The 13223-nt window shown below is 49.0% G+C and overlaps 1 long non-coding RNA gene across 1 annotated transcript in view; it reads right to left on the bottom strand.

The window, feature by feature from the left end:
- Positions 1-6331, bottom strand: part of LOC132239216 (uncharacterized) — a 106082-nt gene extending 99751 nt beyond the window's left edge. The window contains exon 1 of the long non-coding RNA XR_009454003.1: positions 6257-6331. This is a non-coding gene — a long non-coding RNA (uncharacterized LOC132239216). The remainder of the gene's footprint in view (positions 1-6256) is intronic.
- Positions 6332-13223: the final 6892 nt, after the last annotated feature.

The following is a 13223-nucleotide window of genomic DNA, read 5'->3' as shown; positions in this document are numbered from 1 at the left end:
TATTAGCGTCTTGATAAATGAACAGTCAGCCAGGGCTGGGGCCTCTGTCCCACAGGAGCGAGGAAGAACAGCTGGTTCTCTGAGCCCAGAGAAATGTCTGCGCACCAGTGCCGGTCTGGTTGGAGGGGGCCCAGCTCCCACCCACTGGGCCCCCACTCCTGTCCACCTTGGCTGCAGTGCCAGCCCCAGGATGGGCACTCCCCTCTTCCTGCCACCCCCTGCCCTCTCTGTCAGTTACACAAAGGCCTCTCATGTGGCCGGCACTTCTCTAGACCTGGGCAACCACAGAGGAGCCAGATGGTGGCACCCTCATCTCCACAGAGGGAAAGGGCTCCCGGGGGAGCCAGTGACCCGGCACAGGGCTGGATGGTGCTATGGTGAGCCACAGGAAGGGGCTGGGCAGAGCCTGGCCCAGGGGTCCTCTGTGAGGAGGTGCCATTCATCTAGGAGGCTGGGGGTTCTCTGTACCAACGTGGCCAGGTCACATTTCCCAGAACCCCCTTCTCTGTGGGTGTGCGAGGAGGGTGGCACTCATTTCCTGGGGCTGCTATAACAGGGGACCAAGGACTAAGATGGCTTAAAGTGACAGAAATGTATTATCTCACGGTCTGGAGGCCAGGGGTCCAACATGAAGGTGTGGGCAGGGCTGTGCTCCTACCTCTTCCAGCTTCTGGTGGCCCCAGGTGTTCCTTGGCTTAAGGTGGCATCGCTCCAGTCTCTGCCTCCATTTCCACATCCCTTGTCTTCCTTCCATGTGCCTGAGTCCGAACGTCCCTCTCCTAAGGCCACCGATCCTAATGAACTAGGAGCCCCTCTTATGTGACTTCATCTTTTCACCTCTACTAATTACATGCATCCACATCAACGTATTTCTAAATGAAGTCACTCTGAGATCTGGTCTTAGGGCTTCGAAGTATCTTTCGGGGGGCACAACCCAACCCATAATAGGGGGCCCCATAAGGAAGATTCCTGTGTGAGATTTGGAGAGCAGGTGGAGCCACAGAATGCTGCGGCTCACACACATCGCTCACCTGCTGGCTGACAGCTCCGGCACCAGGTGACAACCAGGCCTGCCACTGACCCCTCCCCCGGCTCCTCCATCAGCTTTGACTCCCAAACAAAACATGTGTTCAGCTCCTGGAGAAGCGCCCCGTGGCTGCGGGACCCTCGTCACCATGGTCAGAGAGAACAGGAGTGGGCACAGGTCCAGTGCGTCCTGGTGGGCTCCAGCTCAGGCCCATGGGTTCCAGCACATTCCTGCTGCCCCCGCTTTACACCCACCTTCCCTTCCCGACTACTGTCCTCCAGTCCTCTTGACTGCAAGTGCCAGCAGCTGCCCAGGCCTCCTAAGACCCCTTTCTGTTCGGTGCTCTCCTCCCAGCTGCTCTTTTCAGAGGAGCCCTGGGCTGCTGCTCCACCTGCAGGAGTAGGAAGCAGGGAGCACCTGGATGCGGATGCCGCAGCCCTTAGAGGCTTAGCCAGTGACCGAAAGCCCCGCCCGGCCTGAGTGCCATTCACAGTCCCTTGCTCCCTGCGGGATCCTGAGCCTGGCTTTGTGGAACCTGAGCCTGGTGTTGTGCCTGAAGCCACCCCCAAACTTGGCTTCCTCCCGCCCCTGTCCAGCTGGGCACACGTCCTCAGTAAACACAGGCACCACAGGCACATGCTTCAGAGGACGCTAACAGAGACACTGCAAAGTGGTTTCAAACAGCAGGTTAGGGGCAAACTGATTGTGCTCAAGTTCTGAGAAGCCCACACTGGGGTTATCGGCGTGTCAACCTGTGTGCCTTTTGAGCAGCTTCTCCATCAGGCCATGCCTTGCGTTAGTGGGGCCACACGGGGCTGGAGGACTGACAAAGGAGACACCTTGACCCACAGGACCAGTAGGTCCGGTCACACAGGTTGCCCCACCCATGGGACAGGTGGGGCCTGAAATCAAGTCCACTAGCTCTGCTGGGAGGAAGGGTGCCTTTTCTCGATTTGGAAGTAATTTTAGAGTTGCAGCAAAGTTGCACAAACAGTAGAGTTCTGGTTGTCACTCACCCTGCTCTCCCCTCCCCCCTCCCTGGCAACATCTCACACTCAAAGCACCGGCGTCTTTTAACAAATTCACAAATTCAGCAGCTGGGCTCCACCCAGAGTGAGAGGGTAAGTTAGGGAATGTGGCCACAGGAAAGGGTAGCCCTACCTTATCCCCAGGGAAAAGGAATTCCAGGAGGAAGGAACAGCTTGTGCTAAGCCCTCAAGTGACAAGGCCGGCAGTGCAGCTGGCGCTGGGGTGTGTGGGGACTTGAGGGGAGACATGAGGGGAAGGTTTGTGGGCTCCAGGTCCACTGTGCTGAGCAAGCAGTTTGCACTGAATGGTGCAGGGGATGTGGGGTGCCTGGCCCCACAGCTTGCTGTCTTCACTCCAAGAGAGGGAGTAGGCAGGCAGTGGGTGAAGACATGCCCAAGAGAAGCCACATAGAATCCACAAAGCTGGGTGCATAGGACCCGTTCCCAGGGATGGGGTTACATTCTAGCTGGGACAGCCATAGGCCTTTCTGATGTAGTAAAGGTAGTGGTCTTGTCACTTGATGGCTTCACAGGCCACTGGGGGGAGAGGGGCAAGCCATCCCCCAACTCCTCCAGGCCACCCCCAAGTCCAGCATCTTCCTCAGCCCCCTCTCTATCCCCCCAACCATCCCAACCACCTTCCTAAGTGGCCAGGAAATCGTCCCTCCCCCAGGTTCAAGTCCACTCTCTTCCCCCGGGAGTTCCCGAAGGAGCTGTCTCTACATTCACCGCTTAGTCACCCCCACTCTGCCTGGGGCTACCTTCCCTCAGAAACAAGTTTGTCTCCTTCCTGATAAGCCCCAAGGGGAAGTCTGGGCATCTGGGAGACAAGGTGCTGATCTAATTGGCTGAGTAAAGCAATTGACACTGAGATGTGAACCACTGATAGGCCTCACCTGGAGGTGGGTGTCTTCAGGCCACAAAGGGAGGCTGAGGAGTCCAGGCCAGTGTGCAGTGGGGGGGCCCCAATGGGGAGGCACAAAGGTGGCTGCCCTAGAAGTGCTAGAAACTGCCAGAGGGGCCCACCTTGATGTCACCTGGAAGGGGAAGGGTCACTCCCATCTTGCTTCTTCACCTTTGCAGCATTCTCTGCCCCCACCCCCTTCCTGCTACGGGACATCAAAGCCTCACCCTGAGGAGGAACTCTGCTGAACACTGTGCCCAGATCATCCCAGTCACCCCTACCCCTACCCCCGGACCTCCAATGGCACTATCACTGCCATCCACTGATGACACCAAATCAACCATCGACATATGCAGGAAATGACTGGGGAGAAGGTCACCTGAGCAGCCCAGGAACCCCTTGGGTGGCCATGGAATTCTTAAGACCATTTCCATGTAAATTTTCTTTCATTTGAAAATTAAACAGATGTCAAAATCCCAAATCCCCCTGAACCAGCATTTAACCTCTATGGGGCCTTGGTTTTCCCCATCAGTAAAGTGGGCAGTAGGAGCTCCTGCCTTGCGGTGGTTGTAAAGATTACAATAGGTGAGGGCTCCGAGGCCGAGAGCTCTGGTCCTCGGGGCCCTGCTGCTGGAGAGAAGAGAGACGGGGCTCGTGGGCAGGAGCACGTGGATCCCATCTTACTAGAGGTCAATAATGGAATATGACTCCAAATTTAAAACACACTTTTTACCAGCTGTGTGACCTCAATTACTGCATCTCTGTGCCTCAGTTTCCACACCTGTAAACAGAATAACTGTCTGTTCCAGAGATTGCTGTTAGGATTACATTAAGTAATAAGCGGAAAGCACTTTAGACAATGCCTAGGGCCTGGTAAGTGCTTGGTTAATATCATATCTATTATTTGACCCAGTGATTCTACTTTTCTAATTCCAATGTTAATTTATGATTCCTCAAGTGCCATGCAATATATGCACAAGTACGTGTAATAACAAAGAATTAGAAACCACCTGGGTATCTACCCACAGGAGAGGAGAAATGTACTATAAACAGACTCTGCAGGTGTTAAAACAGAATGACTTGATTTGAAATCATGTTTAAGATGTGCCTAAAGTTAAAAAAAAATAGATTAAACAATATACATAAAGTTATTCCATTTTTATTTAAAAAAATACTGTCAGGATATGCCAAAAAAATTCTAAAGGTATTTTCACAAACTACTCATTTCTGGGAAAAGGGATTTTCTTTTTACATTTATGTTTTAATATTTTTCCAATGAGAATATGGGATTTCTGTAATCTAAAAAGAACAATATAATAATAAAGACACGTTGACCTGAGAGCAGCCGTAACTGCATTCCTCAGAGGACAGCACAGACTGAGCCGCTCAGAGGGGGTGAATGACCCGTGTAATAGTCTGACTCTGAAAGGAGGGAGCCTGGCTCCAGGGTCAAATTCCACTGCAGTGACCTGGAAAGGGCTGTCACAGAACTCTGCAAAAGGAACCTTGGTGCATCGAGTGTGACTTTGACGTAGGTGATCTGTGCACCGGGCTAGGATATGCTTTGCTATTCAGAGGGGCAGGCAGGCAAGGAATAAGACCTGCAGTGCCTGTGTCAGCCCACTGGCCACCTAGAAAGGCCTACTGGCTGCTCAGACCAGGGAGAGTTGGGCTCTGAGCTAACAAGGCTCTTCTACCTTGTGATAGGGCTGCTTCAAGGTGAGAGAGGAAAGAGCAGACAGGGACAGAAGGTGAAAGGGGTCCTAATCTTCCTTTCCTTCCTCTCCCTCGGACACACTTTCTCTCCAGGCCATTCAGAACTCATGAGATGGCACAGAGCTGTCCAGGCTATAAGGTATATTTAAAGCGAGTGTTATCACAGGCTGTCTATAGGCAGGCCTGTGTGCAAAGCACTTCATAAGGCTCGCTTTATCTCCTGAACAAGCCTGTGGATTACGTTATTATTCCCTCTTTACAGTATAAGTGAAGAACCTGAGGCTCAGAAATTTAAATAATTTATCCAAATCATGCAAATGGTAAATGGCAGAATTTACAAATTTGTAACGTGTACATCTTTTTGTACAAGTTAGCCTTTTTACAAATTGTGAAAGCTGGAGTTTCTACTCATTATATTTTGAAACCATCACAACACAAAACAATAAATAAACCAACTGACATCCAAGCATGTCACTGATGCAAGTTCTTCGGAGATTCATTTTGCCCAAAAAATACAGGGCGTCCCAAAAAAATGAATACACACTTTCATATCTGATAGCTCAATTGATGTTTCTTTCTTTTCAGATTTAACCCACTGAAGTTAATACTTATTCAAAGTGTACATACATTTTGGGGGGACACCCTGTATTTATCAAGCATCTTCTGCATACGACACACTGTTCAACTGCTCAAGTCCGGGGATGCCTGCTGGTACTTCAAACAGTGCCTGGCACCTGAAGGGAACCACATCTCTGCCAGTATTTCTAAAGGAGTGAACGAGTGAACCGATGAATGTGAATGACAATTTTTGTCATGTGCTTTCAACTCCTGTGTCTAAAGTCTGGTAGATGTGCTGTTGAACGAGTTGGGATATAGACTTGTCCTAGAAGACAATGACAACACATTTACAAAAATGTAAGTGAGGGAGCCCTGGGGAGGGGGGGGGTAGCTCAGTTGGTTGGAGCATCATCCTATACATGAGAAGGTTTCAGGTTCGACCCCCAGTCAGGGCACATACCTAGATTTCAGGTTGGATTCCCAGTTGGGGAGTGTATGGGAGGCAACCAATCAATGTTTCCCTCTCACATCAATGTTTCTTTCTCTCTGTCTCTCTCTCTCTCTCCTTTCCTCTCTCTCTAAAAGCAATAAGCATATCCTCAAGTGAGGATTTAAGAAAATGTAAATGAGTGAATGATATAACTCTCCACACTAATCCTATAGAACCTTGATCTACTACCCTAGTAAATTTCAGCATTTATCTAAAACTTCTTACAATAACATTTAAACTTGGACTTCCTTATGTTAATGTCTGCAAATTACTTTGAAATAATTCCAAAAAAATTACATGGAGTGATGGGTGGAGAGAATGATGGAAAGATAGATATGACAAAAGCAAAGTTTAGAAAAATGCTAACTATAGAACCTAGGCCATGGGGATATGGGTGTTCTCTGTACAATTTTTCCAGTCTCCTATATCTGAAAATTTTCATAATAAAAGAAAGAGTTTAGACTTTCTTATGAAGCAGCCTCTTACGGAGTGTTCCCGTAATTACTCATGCTGACATCTCTTAATAAGCTAACTCAGTGGTCGGCAAACTCATTAGTCAACAGAGCCAAATATCAACAGTACAACGATTGAAATTTCTTTTGAGAGCCAAATTTTTTAAACTTAAACTATATAGGTAGGTACATTGTTATTAACTTAATTAGGGTACTCCTAAGCTGGCCTTTGCTAAAAACGTCCTCAATCTGATTGAGGTATGTTTGCTGAGGTTGACCCCTTCCAACTCTCCCATCCTCAACTCGTGCATGAATCGCGCGTGCCTCCCCCATGCCGCGTCTCCCTTCGCCCAACTGACTGACCTACACCTCCCACTTCTTCCAACACCACTTCTTCAAAATAGACTCGCCCAGGCCGAAAACCGACTTCTGCGCATGGGCCACGAAGTTTCAATCGCACTGTACTGTACATGCGCGCCCGCACGTGGTATTTTGTGGAAGAGCCACACTCAAGGGGCCAAAGAGCCGCATGTGGCTCACGAGCCATGGTTTGCCGACCACTGAGCTAACTAATCATAAAGTCTATTTTTTTCCCCAACATAGGCTAATAATTTAATTTGTATTAAATCTATACAAAAAATTTTTTTTAATTAAATCTTTATTGTTCAGATTATTACATTTGTTCCTCTTTTTCCCCCCCATAACTCCCCTCCTCCCAGTTCCCACCCCACCCTCCGCCCTCACTCCCTACCCACTGTCCTCATCCATAGGTGCACGATTTTTGTCCAGTCTCTTCCCGCATCTCCCACACCCCTTTCCCCACCAAGAATAGTCAGTCCATTCCCTTTCTATGTCCCTGATTCTATTATGATCACCAGATTATTTATTCACTTGATTCTTAGATTCACTTGTTGATAGATGCATGTTTGTTGTTCATAATTTGTATCTTTACCTTTTTCTTCTTCTTCCTCTTCTTAAAGGATACCTTTCAGCATTTCATATAATATTGGTTTGGTGGTGATGAACTCCTTTAGCTTTTCCTTATCTGTGAAGCTCTTTATCTGACCTTCAGTTCTGAATGATAGCTTTGCTGGATAAAGTAATCTTGGTTGTAGGTTCTTGGTATTCATCACTTTGAATATTTCTTGCCATTCCCTTCTGGCCTGCAAAGTTTCTGTTGAGAAATCAGCTGACAGTCGTATGGGTATTCCCTTGTAGGTAACTGAGTTTATTTCTCTTGCTGCTTTTAAGATTCTCTCTTTGTCTTTTGCTTTTGGCATTTTAATTATGATGTGTCTTGGTGTGGTCCTCTTTGGATTCCTTTTGTTTGGGGTTCTCTGCGCTTCCTGGACCTGTAAGTCTATTTCTTTCACCAGGTGGGGGAGGTTTTCTGTCATTATTTCTTCAAATAGGTTTTCAATATCTTGCTCTCTCTCATCTTCTGGCACCCCTATAATTCTGATGTTGGTACGCTTGAAGCTGTCCCAGAGGCTCCTTACACTATCTTCGTATTTTTGGATTCTTTTTTCATTTTGCTTTTCTGGTTGGGTGTTTTTTGCTTCTTCGCATTTCAAATCTTTGCCTTGATTCTTGCGCTCCTTTGGTCTGCTGTTGGGAGTCTGTATAGTATTCGTTATTTCAGTCCGTGTATGCTTAATTTCTAGTTGGTTCTTTATCATAACATTGAGGGTCTCATTAGATTTCTTGAGGATCTCACCACATTTATCGGCGGCTTCTAGACAGTTCTTAAGAGACCTTAAAAGTGTGGTTCTGAACTCAATATCCTCCATTAACAGTTTTGTCCTGTTTCTTTGTCTCCGCATTTTTTATGCTTTCTTGGTGCACCCCCTAGTGGTCTTTGTGCACAGTCTTGTTGTAGTTAGGCCTTGATTGTTGTCAGCAATACCGGGGGTGATTTGACCTCCAGGCTAACTGGCTATGAGAGTCAGCTGTGTCTGCAGTGGGAGAGCTTCTGTGTTGGATCTCTAGGGCGGTGCTAATCTAGCGTTTGCCTGAGGCTATCCGGCAAATGGCTCTGCGCAGGGCTTGGGCGGGACGGGTCCCAGGGGATCTACAGGGCGGGCGGAGCGAGCAGTTATGGCTGCTCTCAGTTCCGTCCCTAGGGGCTCTGCCTCTCAGAGTCCCAGCAACTGCTGCAAACCTCGGAGAGAAAGCTGCCTTCGAATTCCGACCAAAGCCAGACAGTCCCGCTTCTCCCGTTTGAGTCTGGGTCCCCAGAGACTCGCCTGGATCTGGAGCTCAGAGTCTGAAACTCCCTCCTGATTGAAAACATCAACCGCGCCCTCCACCTCCAGCCCGCTCTGCGTGCACTCCGCACCTGAGTATTTCACTTCAGCACTGCGCCTCCTCTGGGTCTGGGTATGATATTCTCTTTCCTCCTAGTTGTAGAATTTCCACTCAGCCAGCCTTCCTGTGGTTCTGGATGATGTCTGTTCTTTTAGTTGTTTTTTGAAGTGGTTGTTCGAGGCAGCAATCTCCGGTGTTAACCTATGCTGCCATCTTGGTTTCTCTCATAAAGTCTATTTTTTATCTTGTGACTCAAAAGAGCACATGAAATGAAAATGAAAAAAATGCCATCTGCCAACTAAGCCAGATTCAGACTTTCATGTGAGGAAAATCAATTGTTGTGCTGATAGAGAACAATTAGTAAATTCTTTGCATTTCACTGGAGGTTGAGAGGAGAGAGGTGCCACAGTGGAGACTCTGACATAGGTCACCTTGTCCTGGATTTGTATCAGCCTGACAATGTTCATTTGGGATGTGAAGATCAGCAGACAGAAATCTCATTTTCCTTAGAGTTGGGAAGGCCTATAGGGGGAGCTCTCACACCCTATGTTAATGAGGGAGTCCACCCAAGGATATTTTTTCCATTGATTTTTAGAGAGTCGAAGGGAGGGAGGGGGAGGAGGATGGAGAGGGAGAAAGAGAGAGAGAGAGAGAGAGAGAGAGAGAGAGAGAGAGAGAGAGACATTGATGCAAGAGAGACACATGGCTTGGTTGCCTCCTGCACACGATCTGACCTGGGCTGGGGATGGGCCCTGCAACCCAGGTATGTGCCCTTGACTGAGAATAGAACCTGAGACCCTTTAGTGCCAGGCCAACGCTCTAACCTCTAACCAGCAGGGCAGGAACAACTCTTAATCACAGCTCTCCCAACTTCCTCTTCTCCTTAATAAGTTTTCTCTCCTTTGTTTCTCTGGATTTGCACTTGGTTCACCATTAGATCAAATGTTCTGAATTGCAATTCTTTGTTTTTCCCAAATAAACCCGTTTTGCTGAAGAAATATCTGGCCATTTGTTTGTGTGAGATCCACAGGGTGCACAGGGCTGGGGAAGACCTTGAGAGCCCTCAGCAGACAGTCCCCGCTCAGGGGAGCAACAGGATGCATGAAAACCTTTTGTTTCTAAAACTCCTCCTAGAGCCTTGTGCCTCCTGGTTCCCAAGTTTAACAATACTTAACCAAGAAACTCATCCTTTTGTTTAACCTAAGTCTTAAATGCTGGGGTGTGGATGGCTGGCTCTGGATGCCCCCAAGGATGCCCAGCTTCTGATAGTCACACCTGTGTGTGATTTCTTCTCCTAGAGTGTGGGCTGGCCTATGACTTGCTTCTGACCAACAGAATGTGACCAAGATCAAATGAGGCCTACCCCAGTGAGACGCCCGCCTGCGCAGCCAGGTTTTAAGAATATAAATACCACCATCGGCAACTCAAAGGCCAGGGCTAGGTGATTACTACCCCTCATGGGCCGAGTCTAAGGCAGGTTTCAGCTTGCTACGCAGGGCGTGGAGCTTCTCTTAGGTGAGGCGGTAGCAGCCTCCTCTTGCAGGGGACATTTCATCACAGCCTAAGGAATAGAGGCACACAGAAACTATGCTGTCTTCTCCGTTCTGGGCTCAGCACTCTTAAAGCAGAAATGGACCTTGCCAGGCCAGCATGGTTCAGTGGTTGAACGTCGACCTATGAACCAGGGGGAGGTCATGGTTCAATTCCCAGTCAGGGCATATGCCCGGGTTGCAGACTCAATCCCCAGTGTGGGTGTGCAGGAGGCAGCCAATCAATGATTCTCTCATCACTGATGTTTCTATCACTCTCCCTCTCTGAAATCAATAAAAATATTTTGTTTAAAAAAGAAGAAATCGAACTCGGTCAATGAATGGGTAGTAGGTGGAGGAAGCCAGGGAACTTCATAACTGAATGTAGCCTGGGAATGAACGGAATAGCAAACTCGCCCTAAACCACCACTGGGGATGCTACTGGGTTAGGATGTGCATTATGACAGCTTTTTCCATTCCCAGGCACTTTTCAAATTTCCTGCTAGTTGTGTAAAACGCTTACCACCACATGACACTGCGGTCACGCCCCAGCTCATGTCCTTGCATAACTGGGAATTTTCTTGGAAGGACATGGAAGTCAGTCCAAGGCATTCTGGAAGTCAGGAAATACAGTTTTAGGAGCTGGGTGTAGGCTTTGGAACCACTCCTTCTGTAAGGAATAGGATCTGAGTGGTGGAAATGAAGCAGGTTGCCAGTAGGGAACTTTTTTTTAAGTGCAATGCAATGCTTGGCAGTTACCTGTGCAGCTGTCTCCTCCCCCATATTAAACTGCAAACTCCTTGAGGGCAAGGGAGGGTCTTGTTTGGCTGTCTGCTTACAAGCTTGCTCAGTTTCCTAATCAGATAAGTGGGGACCCTAAGGTTCCTGCTTAGGAGGGCTGCTGTCAAGATTGGTAATGCTGCCTTTGCTGGGCCTGCATCCTTGTCATGTGGCACATCAGTGCCTCATTCAATCTGGGTGACATCGCAATGACAGGTGCTGCAGGTGCTACTATTACCTATTACCCCGTTTTACAGATGAGGAAATCGACACAGAAGGGCTGAGGAATCTGCCCAAGATCACAGACCTAACAAGTGCCAGGGACAGAATTGAACCCAGGTGGTTGGCCAGGGGAGCCCAGCTTTCTGACCACATGCCCCGCAGTTCAACTCAATAATTGAGTTGGAACACACACCGGACACAGCAGTCCATAAACTGTAGCACTTAATCAGTATTTGTGTCCCGCACGGTACACCACACACATCATGGGACATCCCCTAATTACTATTTAATAAATGTATGCAGCTGGTCAAATACTGGCTGAGTTCCTACAATGCCCAGGGTACTATACCAGACACTGGGAATGAAGCAGCCAAAAGAGCTGCAAGGCCTCTGTCCTCCTGGTGCTTCCAGTCGGGGAGACAGGCAGCAAACTGAGGGTCAGATACCGCAGCGGATATAATATTAGAGGGTGATATGAAGAAAAAGAAAGTTGCCCAAGGCAAGAGAGATGAACAAGAGCTGAAATGATTTATAGTTTGTTTTAAAATGTGGAATTTTTAGAATGGGAGGGGCAGTGAGAAAAGTCCCAAAGGGAATATATTTGTACCTTTCTTACACCTTGGTCCTATTAAATAGCAGCAGTAAAAGTTATAATAGGGGTTCTGAAATGGCAATAGGGAGATGGTTGATGAGGATAGTCCAGGGGGTAGGGACATTCTACCACACCCCTCACACTGGCTTCCAGAGCCTAAGGCACAGTGTGAAGACAGGAACCAGGCCCCCAGCAGAGACTGTCCCACACGCACCTGACCTGCCCCTTTAGCGGACCTGGGAGGAGGCCTCTTGAAGCCTATTCTTGGGTGAGTGGCAAAAAGATCAGCACAAATCTAAAACCCAGCGTGATTCATCTGCGACCGGCACGTAAGAATCTAGAACCCCAAGATGGAATGTTCAATGGGGTCAAAATGGAGATGCTGTCCCCCCAGTTGCAGCCACTGGACACAGAGTGAGAAGCCAATTGAGATAGGAATTTACAAGCACATGACAATATGGACAGCTTCCCTGGTTGCAAATCATGGGAAGGAGGGTGGGTATTTCAGAGTTGCAGACAACTGGGTGAGAAGGACAAGAAGACAGATCTGTGTGCAATCATCTCCTGACACTGAGTCAGGCGCACGAGCCGTGTCCTGCCGGGGGCGTGATGTGCAGGCTGACGGAACTCAGCTGCGGCCTCCCAGCTTCCCTCCCTTCTCTGAAGCCCCCAGGGAGCTCGGTGGTGACTTCATTAGTGTCCAGTTCTAGCACTCCGAGGGAATCAGCTGCAGTGTCCAGGTTGAGGTTGGCCAAGGAAATCTGAAGAGAGCGCCAGCGATCGCATTTACAAGCAAACAGAACAGCAATTTCTGGCCCAGGGTTTCCCACAATCTGTGGAATTCTGTTAAGTAGGGCGATGGCCAAGCAGGATAGCAAAGGCCAGCAGGGCCACCTCCACCTGACCAGCACCTCGCCTGTGGGCTGGCCGGATGAGAAGACCCCCACAGAGGGCAGGGGCTACACCATGTGAAGTCCCAGCAATGGAGGGCTTGCACTGACGTGGGCCTCTGAAGAAGGGGGTGACAGAAACGTGGGAGGGAAGCCCAAAGTTATAAAAATTATCAAAACTCCCCCAATCAACTCAGATTTGGTAGGCAAACAACAGGCCCCCAAGCCAGGGAACCAAAGAAGTGTCAGCTGTCATGGCCGAGGCCCTGATGATCACACCTGTCCTCGGCCTCAGCAGCTGGCGCATGGCTGGCCTGGCCATCCCCAGAAGAAATCCATCCTGACAAGGACTTTCTCATTTCAGTTGTGAGGCATCTGAGCCAGGGGTGTTGGCTCTTCCCTGCTTTCCTGGGGAGCGGATCAGGACCAACCACGACAGAGGGAGGAGACAACATGAGGGCCCTGAGCCGGGATCACCAGGGGCAGAGGGTAGCATCACTCTACAGGGTTTGCTGATCGAACCTAAGTGCTTCCAGCTGGGACGTGCAATGGTAGGTAGGGTTCCTGTCCCAGGAGCAGTGGTCTTGAGCAGGGGAGAAGGCCTGCAGCTTGGGAGACAGGCCTGCATCCAAGTCCCAAGTCCATCACTTTCTTGCCGGGGAACCTGGGGAAGTTCTGTAACCTCTTGAACCTCAGTTTCCTGCTACATAAAATGGAGATAATAAGAG

This window comes from Myotis daubentonii, chromosome 8 (assembly GCF_963259705.1).
Source record: "Myotis daubentonii chromosome 8, mMyoDau2.1, whole genome shotgun sequence".
Classification (NCBI taxonomy): Eukaryota; Metazoa; Chordata; class Mammalia; order Chiroptera; family Vespertilionidae; genus Myotis; species Myotis daubentonii.
This window is presented reverse-complemented; position numbering and strand designations above follow the sequence as displayed.